Here is a 16,217-nt window from a genome sequence, read left to right on the forward strand (position 1 = left end):
CATCTGTTATTGACCCTGTTGTGGTTTCCCTTCTATTTTATTCCTATTGGTTCACTATATTTTCTGTTTTATTTCAAATCTTATATTATAACTTCCCCTTTTTAAATTTTGTTTTATTTTCTTGTTGATCAGTTACAGTTGTTCCAATTTTTTCCCAGTTGCTCTCCCCTGCCCTGCCCACAGTCCCCACCCTCCGGCTCCCATAGTCAGTTCCCACATTATTGTCCATGTCCATTGGTCATTTATACTTATTCCTTGAATAAACCCTTTCCATTCTTTCTCCCCCTATGCCTCCCCTCTGGTCAATCTGAGTTTGTTCATTATTTTCATGTTTCTGGTTTTATTTATCTCATTTGTTTGTTTTGTTCATTAGATTCCTAATTCGGTGAGACCATGTGGTATTTGTTTTTCACCACCTGGCTTATTTCACTTAAAATAGTACTCTCCATTTTCATCCAAGCTTTTGAGAAGGGTAGGAGTTCCTTTTTTCTTTCTGCAGTGTATTATTCCATTGTGTAAGTGTAGCACAATTTCTTGATCCACTCATTTACTGATGAGCACTTAGGGTGTTTCCCGCACTTGCCTATTGTAAACAATGCTGCTATGAACATTGGGGTGCATATGTTTTTTTTGAATCGGTGTTTCAGAATTCTTAGGGTATAATCCAAGCAGTGGCATCACTGGATCAAAAGGAAGTTACATTTTTAGTTTTTTGAGGAAATTCCATACTATTTTCCACAGTGGCTGCACCAGTCTGCATTCCAATCAACAATGCGCTGGGGCACCCTTTCTCCACATCCTCACAGCCACTTGCTTGTTGATTTGTTAAGGATGGCCATTCTCATTGGTGTGAGGTGGTATCTCATTGTGGTTTTAATTTCATCTTTCTAGTGGGTAGTGATGTTCAGCATTTTTTGATATTCTATGGGCCCTCTGTACGTCTTCCTTGGAGAAGTGTCTGTTCAGGCCCCTTACCCACTTTTTAATTGGATTCTTTGTCTTCATGTATTTAGATCAGATGAGTTCTTTATATATTTTGGAGATCAAATCCTTGTCTGAGGTAACATTGGCAAATAAGTTTTCCCATGCTCTCGATTCCCTTTTCATTTTGATGATGTTTTCTCTAGCTGAGCAGAAGCTTTTTAATTTGATGTAGTCCCATTTGTTTTTGTTTCCTTTATATCTTTTGCCCTAGGAAATATATTGACAAAAGTATTACTCTGTGGGATATCTGAAATTTTATTACCTATGTTTTACTCTAGCACTTTTATGGTTTCATGGCTTACATTAAGTCTTTTATCCATCTTGAGTTTATTTTGGTGTATGGCTTAAATTTGGGGTCTAGTTCCATTTTTTTGCATGTCCATATCTCTCAACACCATGCATGGAAGAGGCTATTTTTGGTCCATATTGGTATTCCTGTCCCCTTTGGTGAGGCTGAGCTGCCTCCAACTCCTCAGCTCAGTTGGAAACTTCTCTGTACAGCAGAGATTTCTGGACCACAGTGGAACAAATTTATCCAGGACACTGTATTTTGTCTGGGGGGAATGAAAAGTGGCTGTTCCCTCTAGTGGAGAAAGCGCAGCGCAATATTCCCATTTCCTGTGCCTTTTATTGAGGAGGGGATTCAGAAGATACAATATCAAGACTTATGAATCATCAATAAGCTTTCAGACACTTGGGTTATACTTGACAGTTACTGATTACAGATATCAATTTAGAGAACACAGTGAACAGCCTGTTCGTGTCTGCTAAACATCCTGATGGCATGCTGACATTAGGTGCAAGGTTTCATACATTCTTTGCTACAGATTGTTTATAGTTAACTAAGAGATAAGAAAAGCAGAGCAAGGTCTAAAGCATAATATGCATTTTTTTAAACCCAATTCCCATGGGAACCCTCTGAGTAGCCTTCAGTCCTATCTGATTCACAACCTTTCGGTTTTCCACTGAGACTTAAAGGCCTCCCAGGGGGGCCTGGCTCATGACTTGGGTACAATTCCCAAAACCACAAGGAGCGGTCCCCTACACTTTGGCAAATATTAATTGATCATCAAGACCTGGGTTTATTTCTGGGCTCTCTGTTCTGTTCCATTGATCTATGTGACTGTTGTTATGCCAGTACCAGACTCTTTTGATTATAGCAACCTTGTAATGTAGTTTGGTGTCAGATATTGTGATCCCTCCTACTTCGTACTTCTTTCTCAAAATTGCTAAGACTATTCAATGTCATTTATGATTTTACTTAAAAATTTGAAGGACTTGTTCTAAATCTGTGAAATATGTCATTGATATTTTAATAGGGATTGTGTTGTATCTATACATTGCTTTTGGTAGTATGAATATTTTAATGATGTTTATTCTTCCCATTCATGTACATGGTATATGCTTTCATTTCTTTGTATCTTCCTTAATTTTTGTCTTCAGTGTTCTGTAGTTTTCTGAGTATATTCTTTAACCTCCTTGGTTAAGGTTTTTCCTAGATACTCTATTTTTCTAGGTGCTATAGTAAATGGTATTTTTCCCTCATTTCTGTTTCTGATATTTCATTCTTGGTATACAAAAACACCTTTGATGTGGAGAAACAGGAACTCTACTGCACTGTTGGTGAGAATGCAGACTGGTACAGCCACTATGGAAAACAGTATGGAATTACCTCAAAAAACTAAAAATGGAACTGCCATTTGAACCAGTGATTCCACTGCTAGGATTATACCCAAAAAATCCTAAAACCCTAATTCAAAAAAACTTATGCACCCCTATGTTCATAGCAGCCCTGTTGACAATAGCTAAGTGCTGGAAACAGCCTAAGTGCCCATCTGTAGATGAGTGGATCAAGAAACAGTGGTACATCTACACAATGGAATACTATGTAGCAGAAAGAAAGAAGGAACCCCTGCCATTTGCGTCAATGTGGATGGAACTAGAGAGAATTATGCTTAGTGAAAGAAGCCAGGCAAAGAAAGCAAAAACACCATATGATATCACCCAATACAGGAAACTAAAGAGCAACACAAACAAACGAACTAAATAGGCAAAGACTAGAATAGTAGTCAGTAGGGGAAAGGGGGGAGGGAGAGAAGGGGAATAAGTAAGGGAAGGGTCTAGTCAAGGAACATATATGAATGACTCATGGACATGGACAATGGGGAGGGATATAATTGTGGGAGAAGGGATGGGCTGGGAGGGGGGAGCAATGGGGGAAAAATGGGACAACTGTAATTGAATAACCAAAAAATAAAATGAAAAAAAAAACAAAACAACCTTTGATTTCTGAGTATTGACTTTGTATCCCACAGTTGCCAAATTCACTTGTTAGGTTGAGTAGTTTTTTTGGTGGAGCCTCTAAGGTTGTCTATAGGTACTATTGTGTCATCTGCAAACCATGACAGTTTTACTGCTTCCTTTCCAATTTGGATGTCTTTTATTTCTTCTACTTGTCTGATAACTGTGGCTAGAACTACAAATACTATATAAAGTGTAAGTGGTGAAAGCAGACATCCTAGTCTTGTTCCTGATTTTAGGGGGAAGATTTTATATTTTTCCTATTGAGTATGACATTGGCTATAGGTTTCTCATATATAGCCTTTATTATGTTGAGGTATGCTCCCTGTATACCCATTTTGCTAAGTTTTTTTAATGATAAATAGGTGCTGTACTTTATCAAATGCTTTTTCAGCATCCATTGATATGATCGTGTGATTTTTGTCTATCATTTTGTTTATGTGTTGAATTACCATTATTAATTTGCAAATATTGTACCATTCTTATACCCCTGAGATGAATCTCATTGCTCATAGTGTATGATTGCTTTAATGTATTGCAGGATCCACTTTGCTGATATTTTGTTGAGGATTTTAGCACCTATGTTCATCAGAGATATTGGTCTGCAGTTTTCTTTCTTTGTTGTCTTGTTATCTACGGTGGAATTAAGATAATATTGGCCTCATAAAAAAGAGTTTGGGAGTCTTACCTCTTAAATTTTTGGAATAGTTTGAGAAGGATAGGATTTAGTTCTGTTCTAAACATTTGGTAAAATTCTACTGTGTAGCTGCCTGGTCCAAGTCTTTTGTGTGCCAGGAGTCTTTTGATGACTGCTTCAATTTCACTAGCTGTTATCAGCTTATTCAAGCTTTCTGCTTCTTATTTGTTCAGTTTTGGAAAATTGTATGATTCTAGAAATTTATCCATTTCACCCAGGTTGTCAACTTTTTTGGCTTTTGTTTCTTTGTCATAATTTCTGACAATCTTTTGTATTTTTGTGGTATAGGTTGTAATTTCTCCTCTTTCATTTCTGATTTTATATAATTGAGTCCTCTGTCTTTTTACTTCATGAGTCTGGTTACAGGCTTACTGACTTTACTTATTTTTTCAAAGAGCCAGCTCATGGATTTATTGATCCTTTGAATTCTTTTAGTCTTTATGCCAGTTAATTCTGTTCTGATATTAACTATTTCCTTCCTCCTACTTGCTCTGAGCTTTGTTTGCTGTTGTTCCACTAGCTCTTGTAGATGTACTGTTAGGTTGTCTATTTGAAAAATTTTCAATCTTTCTTAAGTAGGCCTGAATTGCTATTAACTTCCTTTTCTGGACTACCCCCTCTGTGTCTCATATGTTCTGGGCTGTTGAGTGTTCATTTCCATCTGTTTCCAGACACATTTTGATTTCATCCTTGATCTCATTGTCAACCCATTCATTGTTTAATATCATGCTATTTAGTCTCCATGTATTTGAATGTTTTATGTTTTCTTGAGGTTGGTTTCTAGTTTTAAGCTATTGTATTTAAGAAAATGCTTGAAATAATTTCAGTTCTCTTGAATTCATTGAGGCTTGTTTTGTGTCCTACCATGTGGTCTATTTTTGTGACTGTTCCATGTGAATTTGAAAATAATGTATATAATGCCCGTTAGGGTGAAAGCGTCTGTTCATATCAATTAACTCTGTTTCATCTAGAGTGTTGTTCAGTGTCACAATATCCTTATTGATTCTTTGTTTTGAAGATCTATCCATTGTTGACAGTGAAGTGTTAAAATTCATACTATGAGTGTGTTGCTATCTATATCTTTCTTAATGTTTTCCTAGATGTTCCTTATATATTGGGTGCTCCCTTGCTGGGTGCCTATGTAATTACAGTGGTTATATCTCATCGGTGGATTCTTCCCTTAAGTAATACAAAGTATCCTACTCTATTTACTTTTATAGTCTTTGACTTTAAGTCTATTTTCTCTAAAATAAGTATTGATGCCAGCTCTTTTTTTCACATCTATTTGCTTTGAATCTTTTTTTTTTTTATCCCTTCTTTTTCAATCTGTAGATCTTTTGTTTTGAGGTGGGTCTCTTGTAGACAGCACATATGTGGGTCATGTTTTCATATCCATTCATCTACCCTATGCCTTTTGACTGGAGCATTTAATCCATTTACATTTAAGGTTATTATTGATAAGTAGTTATTCATTGCCATTTTTACCTCTCTCCCCCCGACGCTGTTTTTCTTCATCTTTTGAAGCAGTCCCTTTAGCATGTCTTGCAATGTTGGTTTGGTAGAGATGTATTATTTTAGCCTTCTTTTGTCTGGGAAACACCTTCTTTCACTTTCCATTTTGAATGAGAGCTTTCTTAGATAGAATAGTCTTGGTTGAATGTCTTTGTTTTTCATTACTTGGAATATCTTTTGCCATTCTCTCTGGCTTGTAGTGTTTCTGTTGAGAAATTTGCCAGTAACCTTATCAGAGCTCCCTTGTATGTTATTAGTTATTTTTCCCTTGCAGTCTTAAGATTATCTCTTTGTCTTTGAAATTTGTCATTTTAATTATGATGTGTCTTGGAATGGGCCTCTTTGGGTTCATCATAATTGGAACCTTCTGTGCTTTCTGGACTTGTGTGACTTTTTCTTTCATCAAGTTAGGGAACTATTCTGTCATTACTTTTTTCAAACAGGTATTCCCTTCCTTGCTCCTCTTCTTATCCTTCTGTTATCCTTATTATATAGATATTATTATGTTTCATGTTGTCCTGAAATTTTCTTAATCCCTATTCATTCTTTTTGAGTCTTTTTATTTTTTTTCATTTTGTTGCTCTGTCTGGGAATTTTCTCTACTTTATTTCCAGCTCACTGATGCAATCCTCTGCTTCATCTAACCTGTTTTTAATTCCTTCTACTGTGTTATTCAGTTCATATATTGTGTTTTTCATTTTCTCTTGGCTCCCATGCTGGTGTAGTTTGCAGTAACTTCCTTGTAGCTTCTCTGTATTTTTCTGCAGTTCCCACTGAGCTCATTAAGTGTCTTTATCATCACTATTTTGAACTTGATGTCTGATAGTTTACTTGCCTCAATTTCATTTAGTAGTCATTCTGGATACTCTTCTTTTCCTTTTAATTGGGGGTTGTTTCTTTGTATCCTTACTTTAGATGATCTTATTTGTTTCTGCATGTTGAACTGGTCTACTTTGCCTCCCTGTCTCAGTGGTGTGATCTTCTGTGTTAGCAGCCCTGTGGAACTCATAGTGCAGTCTCTTTGATCACCTGATCCAGATGTTCTAGAGTTGCTCTTTATTTAGTTTGTGTGGGTCTCTTGTTGTATTTGAGCTTTGATTATTGGAGGCTCATTCATTGGTGAGTTCTCTCCAGCTGGTGGACTGTTAGTCACAACCCCTGCCACATCTTGTATGCTGTTGTACAGACATTGTTTAACAAAGCAATATTACAAGAAAAGCAATCACATGCCAGAAGAAAAAACCCACTACCATATCAGTAATATCAACAGCAGTTGAGCAAATATAAATAAATGTAGAGAAAGATTAAGAATATCATTAAGAAAGAAAGAGGGAATATGAGATAACTAAATGAGAAAAAAATGATTTTGAGTGAGAAGAGGGAAGAGAAATATTAAGAATAAGGAACAGAGATGAGGTGAAGACAGTGAGAGTATAAAATTTTAAACAACCTAACCTTTCATCTACAAGAACTAGAGGGACAACAAACAAAGCACAGAGCAAGTATAAGGAAGGAAATTATCAAGATCAGAGCAGAATTAAATAACATAGAGACTAAAAAATCAATTCAAAGAATCAATGAATCCAGGAGCTAGTTCTTTGAAAAGATAAACAAAATTTACAAAACTTGAATCAGACTCATTCAGAAAAAAAAAAAGAGAGGAACCAAATAAATAAAATCAGAAATGAAAGAGGAGAAGCAACCACTGGTAACATCAAAATAAAAAGGATTGTATGACATTTCTATGAACAATTTTATGTCAAGAATCTGGAAAACCTAGATGAAAATGACAAATTTATGGGTATATACAATCTCCCAAAACTGTATCAAGAAGAAGTAGGAAACCTGAGTAGAATGGCAGCAATTAGTGAAATTGAAGCAATATTCAAAAAAATCTTGCACACAAAAGCCCTGGATGGATGGCTTCACAGCACACTTTATGAAACAGTCAAAGAAAAACTCACATCTATCCTTCTCAAACTATTAAAAAAACTCAAGAAGGAGGGCTCCCAAACTATTTTTACAAGGCAATATTATTCTCAATTCAAAACCAGATAAAGACACGAAAAAAGAAAAAAAAAAAGAAAACTACAGGGAAATATATCTGATGAACACAGATGCTAAAGTCCTCAGGGAATATTGGCAATCCAGATTCTTGTAAATGTAAGGTTAGGTTGTTTTTTGACACTTTTCTATCTTTTTTAGGTAGGCCTGTATTGCTATGAACTTCCATCTCAGGACTGCCTTCGCTGTGTCCCATGGGATTTAGTCTGTTGTGTTTTCATTCTCATTTGTTTCAAAAAACTTTTTGATTTCTTCCTTGATCTCATTGTTAACCTATTCATTATTTAATAGCATGTTATTCATTCTCCACAAATTTGAATTTTCTTGAATTTGTCATTGAGGATTGTTTCTAGATTCAAGCCTTTGTGATCCAAGGAAATACAGAATATGATTTCAATTTACTTGCTGAGGCATATTTTGTGTCCTACAATGTGGTCTACCTTGGAAATGATCCACATGCATTCTAAAAGAATGTATGCTTCTCTTCTTTGGAGTGAATGTACTGTGAATACCAATTAACTCTATTTGATCTAGAGTGTTGTTCAATGGCACAATATCCTTGTTGATTATTTGTTTGAAAGGTCTATACATTGGTAATAGTGTGGTGTTAAAATTCCTTAAAATAAATGTGTTGCTGATGATATATTTTTGAAGTCCTCCCAGATTTCCCTTATATATTTAGGTGCTCTTTGTTGGATGTGTATATGTTTACAAGGGTTATATCTTATTTATGGACTATTCTTTTAAGTATTATATAGTGTCCTTCACTGTCTGTATTTGTGAATTTTTTAAAATTGTTAGCGGTTTTTAAAATTAATTTGTTTATTTACTTATTTATTTTTAGAGAGAGGAGAAAGGAGAAAGAGAGGGAGAGAAACATCACTGTGTGGTTGCCTCTCACTCGTGCCCCCAACTGGGGACCTGACATGCAACCTAGTCATGTGGCCTGACTGGGAATCAAACCAGCGACACTTGGCTCGCAGGCCAACGCTCAATCCATCGAGCCACAGCAGCCAGGGTTGTGGATTTTGTTTTGATATTTATTTTGTCTAATATAAATATTGTTACCCCAGCTTTTTAAAAATGTTTATTTGTTTCAAATATTTTTTCCATTCATTCACTTTCAGTCTGGGGTGGGTCTCTTGTAGACAGCATATGTGTCATTCATTCTATTCAGGTACCTTATGTCTTCTGATTGGAGCATTTAATCCATTTACATTTAAAGTTATTATTGATAGGTACTTATTCTTTGCCTTTTTTTTTCCTTTGTATCTCTCTCTCTCTCTCTCTCTCTCTCTCTCTCTTCCTCCTCCTCCTTCTTCTTCTTCTCCTCCTCCTCCTCCCCCTACTCCTCTTCCTCCTCCTCTCCCTTCTTCTTCTTCTTCCTCTTTATTTTTCATCTTATCTTCTTAATGTAGTCACTTTAGCAACTCTTGCTTTGTTGGTTCTTTGGAGATGCATTCTTTTAGTCTTTTTCTTTTGTCTGGGAAACTCCTTATCCTCCCCCCCACACACACACACATTTAAATGATCCTTGGTGGATAGAGTAGTATTAATTGAAGTTCTTTGCTTTTAACTACTTGGAGTATTTCTTTCCATTTCTTTCTGGCTTGTAGTGTTTCTGTTGAGAAATTAGCTGAAAGCCTTATAGGAGATCTCTTTTATGTTAATAGCTGTTTCTCCCTTGCTGCCCTTAAGATTCTCTCTTTGTGTTTTAATTTTGTTATTTTAATTATGATGTGTCTTTGAGTAGACTCTTTCTGTTCATCTTTATTTGGACCCTCTGTTCTTCCTGGACTTGCATGTCATTTTCCATCATCAAGTTAGGGAAGTTTTCTGTCATTACCCTTTCAAACAGGTTTTCTATCCTGTGCTCCCCTTCTTCTCTTCTGATATCCCTATGATATGGATATTATTATGTTTCATGTTGTCCTGCAGTTCTCTTAAACCCTATTCATTCTTTTATAGTTTTTTTCATTTTGTTACGCTGCCTGGGAATTTTTTTCTACATTGTCTTCCAGTTCGCTGATCTGATCCTCTGTTTCATCTAGCCTGCTTTTGATTCCTTCTACTGTGTTCTTCAATTTATAAACTGTGTTCTTCATTTCCTCCCGGCTCTTTTTGATGGTTTCTATGTCCTTTGTAATGCTGGTGTATTTCCTAGTAGGTTTCTTGTAGTTTCAATGGAGTTCTCTGATGTTCTCACTGAGCTCCTTGAGCACTTTTTTAACCATTATTTTGAATTCAATATCTAATAGTTTGTTTGCCTTAATTTCCTTTAACACTTTTTTTTGTGAATTCCTCCTTTCTTTTTGATTAATGGTTCTTTCTTTATGTCTCCATTTTAGGTGACCCTTCTTGTTTGATTCTGCTTCTTATATTGATCTGCTTTAACTCCCTGTCTCCATGGTATGAGCTTCCGTAGTAAGAGTTAGCAGGACTCAGTCATACAGTCTCCTTGATCTCCTGAGCTGAATGCTCTTGTGATGCTCTTTATACCATTTTTTGTAGGCTTTCTGGTTGTAATTGGGTTTTGGGCTTTGCTGCATCTTTCTTTGGTTGGTCTTTCCCTCCTGATGGCTGACTGAGTGTCACAATGCTTACAGAATCTTGTATGCTGTTGTACAGGTGCTGGCAGAACAAAACTAAATAACCCAGGAAACAAACCCACACCCACAAAAATAACACTGACCCCAAGCACACTATCAACAGCAAGTGAAAAAATATTGATAACGTCGTAAAGAGATTGAAACTATTATAAGAAAAGAAAAACAAATATAAGTTAACTAACTCAAATAAAAATATTTTGAGATCACTAAGGGAGAAGAAATAAGAGCAACAAGCAGAAACAAGGCGAAGAAAGAAAGAATATAAAATTTAAATCATAAATAAAAGAAGAGAGAAGAAAGTATAATGGAGTAAGAAATGGGAAGGGTACAGTATTGTTTAAATTAAAAAGTTAAAAACTATAGTGAAAAAATTAGAAACCAAAATGGAGAGAAAGATTCACCACAGCAATATCAACAACAAATGAGCAAATATTAATATAGTGGGATGGGAATAAGAAGGGAAAAAGGAAGAAAAGCTTATGAGATGTCTAGAAGAATAGAAAAGTAATTTTGAGAGAATACAGGGAGAAGGAATACTAAGAGTCAGGAATGAAAACCAGGCTAAGACAGAGAAAAATTAAAACTTGAAACAAAAAAATAGAAAGGACAGGATGAATGCAAAATGGTGTAGGAGAGGGAAAAGTTAAAATTTGAGATTTGAAATCAAAAACAGTGAAGATCTAGTATAAAATTGAAGTGCAACATTAACTACCTTATGAACAACCAACAGGCAAAGACTGATAAAGGTGGAGAGAGAATATGGGTATTTTAATAACAGGAAAAAGAATGTGAGATGACTAATGACAAGAAAAATTGTTTTGAGAGGCTGGAGGGGGCAGAAATAGTAAGAGCGAATAATAGAAACAAGTTGAAGCAAGAGAAAAAATGAAACTTAAAACAAAAATTAGAAGGGGAAGGAAAAAGGTAAAATGGAGTAAGAGAAAGGAGGAGAAAAATATCAGATTTAATGGGGTGGGGAATGACTGTGGGAGAAGGGGTGGGCTGGGTGAAGGGGAGCAATGGAGGAAAAATGGGACAACTGTAATAGAAAAACAATAAAAATAAATTTAAAAAATAAGCTAAAATATAAAAGCTTGTGAAATAATAAACACAAAATTGAAGGAAAAGAATGTTGAAAAGCTATGCAGGAGAGGAAATAATGCAAATCATGAACAAGACCATGGTGGAATTTGTCTCAGTAGAATCCACCATTTACTACTATTTTCTCTTTCTGGATCCTCCCCTGGTAATGTCAGATGGTGTCTTAGTCTGGCTCTAGGCAGACTTTTCAAAACTATAAGTGATCCACAGTCTGTTGCTGTCTCCTTCAGATTTGGTTGGTTCCCACTGTTCTACCCTGTTGGCTTTCCCTTAGCCCAGGGACCACAGGTAGTTCATCTAATGACCTGAGAGGATTGCCAGTACCTTACCCACCTGCCTCCAGAGGGTGCCTCTGGTGCCCTGTGTCACCTCTGGAGGCACTGTTCAGTCTTCTGGAAAGATGGTCGTCTGTCCCAGATTCTTTTCATTAAAGTGTGGTTTCTGGTGAATTAGCTGTCTATTTCCTGTGAGGGGCCAATCTGTGTATAAGGGGCAGCTTTTTCCTACTTGGTGCATATTGCAGCTCTATCTAGACACTGAGGCTGGGTGGGCCCTGGACTCCCCTTGTTCCGCCTGTCTCTAATCTCTTTGTTCTGCTTGTTTTATGAATCAGGGCCTGGGAAACAGTGTAGTTCATAGTTTCTGGTAGAGGGCTCTTACAGAGCTTTTTCTTCTTTCCCCTGTGGAAATGCACCCAGCAGGGACCTCCTGAGATTGGCCTCACTGGTCTACAGAGCCTGTAATCCTGCAGGTGGGGGTTTGGGTTAGTCTGTCTATGAGGGGAGCTGCCTGACTGCAGCAAATCTCAGACATTCAGCTCCTGGCCATCCAGTCCCCTGCCTGCCACTCTCTTACTGGAGACTTGGGTCTGACTCTCCACTCTGTACAATCCCTTGCTTACCAGTTGTGCTTGCTTACACAGTTCCTTCAGTGTGAATCTGTCCCTCTTACATCTTTGTTTACAGAGCCACTGGGCATATGCGCATGCACACGCTAGTATGGAGTCCAAGCTGAGTCTTGAGTCTTGCCTCTTCTTTTAAATGAGCTTATGTGTAGACCCCACACTGCAGCACCAAGCTCTGTACTGGGGTGGTCTGTTATCCACACACTCTCCCTCCCCCAAAATCACCAACTCTCTCTTGGTCAGGGCTGGCTACAGCCTCTGACAGTTTTATATAATGTTTCTGGATCTCTCCTGGATGGCACTGGGAAGAATACCACAGGGAGATTATAACATGGGGTGGTGGTGGGGTGCTCTCACTGCTTCCTCTAGTGATTCTCAGTCTCGGGTGGGCCTCCTCTCACTACGCTGTTTCTGCGGCCAATACCTCCCTGGCCATCTCTCTCTATCCCCAGCGCTTGCAGCTCCTGAGCTGATCCACAGCTGCCCCGAATATGCACAGCCAGAAGTGCTAGGTTAAGCATCAGTGGTGGCAGTTGTTCCACTAGGAGAACCCTGGTTGTCCACTCCCAAGTGCCCTCAGGTGGACAGGCTCTTTCCCACTCATGCGCACTACCCACACTCTCACCCACTCACACACACACTCACTCACCCTGTTTAGCTGCAAGACTGGTCCGGGTCTAGGAGCAAGTGGACAGAGTTTACAGTTACTCTGCAGCCATCTCCTGTGTTTTCATTCCACACAGCAGATTTTACTAAAATCTCTCAAAGGTATGCTGGTGCCAGGTAGGTGGCAGCTGGCCTTGGAATGCCCAGGGACTCTTGCTGACTGGTCCCAGCCCTGGCACTAGTGTCAAATATGAATCTGATTTAATTTGATGAACAACACTCACCCCACACGGGTGACTCCTTGAGAGCTCACCCCACTGAACTCTCCTCAGAAGCAGTTGACACTGATGGCAGCCCTGTTTTGCATCTCTGTTTGAAAGTTTGACCTGTTGGCTTCCCACTTTGGCTCTATGACTATTTATAATCAGATTTGTTTGTGAGTTCATTACTCCTGACATCCCTGAAATGCTCATTTATTCCACTCAGTTCTATTTTAGACTTACTTCCCTTCACATTCTACACATTCTCTCTGGGAAAGCTCATCCTTCCCTGATCATCAATTTCTATGTATTTTTGCTGCCTACACTAGCCAGGTGTGGCTATTTAAATCTAAACTATATAATTAAAATAAAATTTAAATTAAAAAATTCAGTCACATTAGCTGTATTTTAAATGCTCAATAGTCACATATGGCCATGGCAAGTACTAATACAGAACATTGTTATCATCACAGAAAGTTATGTTGACAATGTTGCTTTGTATACTAATGACTATCAGATCGACCTCTAGTCCAGACATCTCTCTGGGGACTCAAACTCATAAGAGTCTACTAGACATTTGCTGTGGCTGTTCCATCAGCCACACAGACAAATCATCTCCACCAAACTTTTTCTTGCCATAAGTTAGACTGGGGCCTTGAATGCAGAGGTAAGAAATCTCATCTTATTCTTTATGAAAGGGGAAGATGAGAATTCTCATGCAGGGTTATTTTCTTTCTTTTTTTAATTTAATCTTTATTTTATTTTTTCCATTACCATTTAGTTTCCTCATACCCCTCTTCCCCCAGTAATCACCACACTGTTGTCCATGCCCAGGGATATTTTCTCTCAAATGGTCTTTTGAATTGCATCTGGAACCTGGGTTAGTCTTAGACTTGGAGTCTGACAACAGCCTCTGGCCCCATGTGCATTAAGCTTCCTCAGTCTGTTACTTGTGGAGAGACTGCCATAGTTCTAAGTTGTGTTCAGGCATATCTCATCCATGAGGCATGAAAAAGACTTATCTTGAAACCAGAAAAGTTGGTGTTCATGCTGCCTGTCACTACCAGAACCAATAAATAGAGAGAAGGATTGAAACTTTATGGGCACTTGATTCAGATGCCAGTGATCTTAGAAGATGTCATGTTATGTATCCTAAAAACTGTTTTAGCATCTCCTCTCAAGCGGATCATTTTTATAAGGAGAAGAAAAGGGTAGGAAAGGGGTTTTGAATTCAGAGAAAGAGATTAATCAGATCAAAGTTGCAGCCCAGTAATTTTCCTAGTATCCCTTCATCTGTGTCCTGGTTGGCAGGCATTCTCTCCCTGGAGCACAATATCTCAGATACCATCTTGATCACTCACAGTCATCCCGAAGCACAAAAGTTGAATTATTTGCAGTCTTCTTGGAGTCATGCATTCCAGTTCCTGGAAAAACAACTTTCTACATGAATTAATCACTAAACATATTAGCTATAATTAAAGCAAAAAATTTTAACTCGAGTTTTCCCATCAATCTGGAGATGAGGATGTAGTGGTACAGACTTGTTGATTACTCTCATAAGCAACTGGACTGAATATACCAATTTCAGGAATCACAGACGCAATCTTGAATCATGTTCTGATCATCAGCATCTAACAATACATACCTGGTACATAATAGGTGACCAGTAAATATGTTTTGAAGAATTCCATGCAATTTCAAGGTTCGTGACCCCATACATCTTATTACTTAGAGTGAATTGCCTCTCCATTCATTCATTACACAAAGCATTCAATGGAAAGCTTTTGCCTCATTCCTAGGAAAATGACTTGTATCATTTGTTCCCTGACCTGCCTTCCCACTTAGAGATAACTTTTCTTTGTAATATCTTGCAACCTCATTTTCAAATGGCCAGGGTAATCAGTGTGAAGCATCTTCTGTATTTTTTTCCCTCCAACTTTCAGTTGTTGATTGAGTTGCCATTTTGGATTGCTAAATCATCTTCTAATTCTCATTTATGCCCAATGCTTTGTCTCTTGTCAGATCTACAATATTATCAGAACATATTTACTAACCTCATCTATCTCCTCCTTCAGAACTCTTCAGCCAAGCTCTTTTCCTGCTCTGTATTCTGTTCACTGCTCAGCCACCCTTACAGACTTCACCTGAACTGGAAACTCCATGTAAAATAAGGAACTTAGCTCCATGGCATATATTTTGAAGAGAAATATCCACTCTTTCTTAAATAAATGGAGCTTTAAATATAAGAAATCTGTTTCTCAATTACAGAGCTTCAAAAATTTATGAATGGACTTTTTTTTAACAAAATTTCAGTGTAATATCAAGCCATACAAGTCACATTAGGATAGATATGATTGGAGAAAGGGGTGATTGACTGCCTGTCATTCAGAGCAGGTAGAAAAGAAAATCTATAATCTGATACAATTTTTTTATGTTTTTTATTGATTATATTGTTAAAACAGTTCCAATTTTCTCCCCTTTACTTCCCTCCACCCAGCATCTCCCTCCTCCAGCAATCCCCCCCCCAAAGTCCATACCCCTGGTTCGTAAAAAATAACTATCCCCCCCCTCTCAAATATTAAGACCCTTTGTAATCTTGTAAAGGACAATGGGCGAAGGTCTCAAGCTCCTCTAGTTGGTTCAAGTTGGACATGGTCGTTGTCCAACCCACCCTTGGGTCCAGAAAACCCTAATAATAGTGGGGGTGTGGAAGGGAGGGTGGCTTTCCCACATGGGGAAGGATCGTGCAGACTCCAGGTCAGTTGGCTGTCTCTGGTCAACGGCGTGCTTGGTTTAACAGGCTGGCATCCTTGTTGTGTTCTGGGGGCAACAGATTTGGCGAAAAGGGTTAAAAGACATCATTCACTCCATAACTACGAGATGACAAAAGGCAGGGATTGATTTTTCAATGTTCCATATTAGGAGAAAGAAAAAGAAAAATGGGGGGGGGGCTTCTTTGTAGGAAGGTGTGCTAGGCACATCTCGCCTGTCCAAAACCCTTTTGCCCATTATACTTAGTTTGGGCTGAGGGAAATAGTTTAGGTTTCCCGCCTCTCAGACCTCTGGGCCTTTTCTGTCCAAGCCATTAGGATAGAAAAGAGAAACCAGTTTTAAAGTGAAGCCCACAGACCACCCCATTCTTCACCAACCCAGCCATTTAGTTCAGCCAAACCATTGAG

The sequence above is a fragment of the Furipterus horrens genome, unplaced genomic scaffold, assembly GCF_987537825.1.
Source record: "Furipterus horrens unplaced genomic scaffold, mFurHor1.1.pri manual_scaffold_17, whole genome shotgun sequence".
Taxonomy (NCBI): Eukaryota; Metazoa; Chordata; class Mammalia; order Chiroptera; family Furipteridae; genus Furipterus; species Furipterus horrens.